The sequence below is a fragment of the Sorex fumeus genome, unplaced genomic scaffold (genome assembly GCF_029834395.1).
Source record: "Sorex fumeus unplaced genomic scaffold, SorFum_2.1 ptg000015l, whole genome shotgun sequence".
NCBI classification, from domain to species: domain Eukaryota; kingdom Metazoa; phylum Chordata; class Mammalia; order Eulipotyphla; family Soricidae; genus Sorex; species Sorex fumeus.
Window position 1 is genome coordinate 19247501 of NW_026606072.1, and position 1282 is coordinate 19248782.

The following is a 1282-nucleotide window of genomic DNA, read 5'->3' on the forward strand; positions in this document are numbered from 1 at the left end:
TATTTATTTATTTACTTACTTATTTACTTATTTATTTATATTGAATCGCTGTGAGATACAGTTACAAAACTTTCAGTTTGAGTTTCAGTCATATAATGATCGATCACCCATCCCTCTACCAGTGCACATTCTCCATCACCAATGTCCCTAGTATTACCCCCTCCTTTCAAACACTCCACCTGCCTCTATGGCAGACAATTTCCCCCAGACTCTCTCTCTACTTTTGGTCATTATGGTTTTCAGTATAGATATTGAGAGGCTATCACGTTTGGTCCTTTATCTACTTTCAGCACACATCTCCCATCCTGAACGATTCTTCCAACCATCATTGGCTTAGTGGTCACCTCTCTATTCCAGCTGCCTTCTCCCCTACCTCATGAGACAGACTGCCAACTACAGAGCAATATTCCTGGCCCTTGTATCTACTGCCCTTGGGTATCAGTCTCATATTATGTTATTTTTTATTCCATAAACGAGTGCAGTCATTCTATGTCTGTCCTCTCTTTCTGGCTTATTTCACTTAGCATGATACTCTTCATGACCATCCACTTAGAAGAAAATTTCATAACTTCATCTTTCCTTATAGCTGCATAGTATTCCATTGTATAGATGTACCAAAGTTTCTTTAACCAGTGGTCTGTTGTTGGACACCTGGGTTGTTTCCATATTCTGGCTATTGTGAACAGTCCAAGCACCCTTTAAATCAAAATCAATAGGAAAAGAATATCAGAGAAGCTAAAAAGATTTTAAACAGAAATCTACAGTGCAAGGTTAAAGGAGATAGCCAATTTAAAAAGAATGAGGATATAATGCCAGGAAAAATTAGGGTAATTAGGAATAAATTCTCAATTTGTAGACAAATGAAGTAGGGCAGCTATTTCTAGGAAAATCATCTTAAGTCTATTGAAATAGTCAGTGAATACAATTAGCTGTGCTTTAGCTTCACATATACTAGTGAGTGAGGGGAGGAAAGAATAAGGTCTTGTCCCTGAGGTGAGTAGATGGGTAATGCAATGTATCCAGTCAACAGGGATATACACAGATAAACACAGCATGCCCCAGAGAAGAGACATAGGTAATTAACCATTATTTTTAATTTAAAGTTTTTTACTTTTTATAAAGTAACAGAATGGGAGATGAACACTCAAGAATAGTTAAGTACCAAGAGGAGGTCTGCTCCACGGTTTTGAAACTGGCAACAGATGCTGGGGGAAAGGCAGCTCAGATAGAGAAGTGAACACCAAGTAAAGGATGTTTGGAGGACTTGCTCGAGATGTGAGAT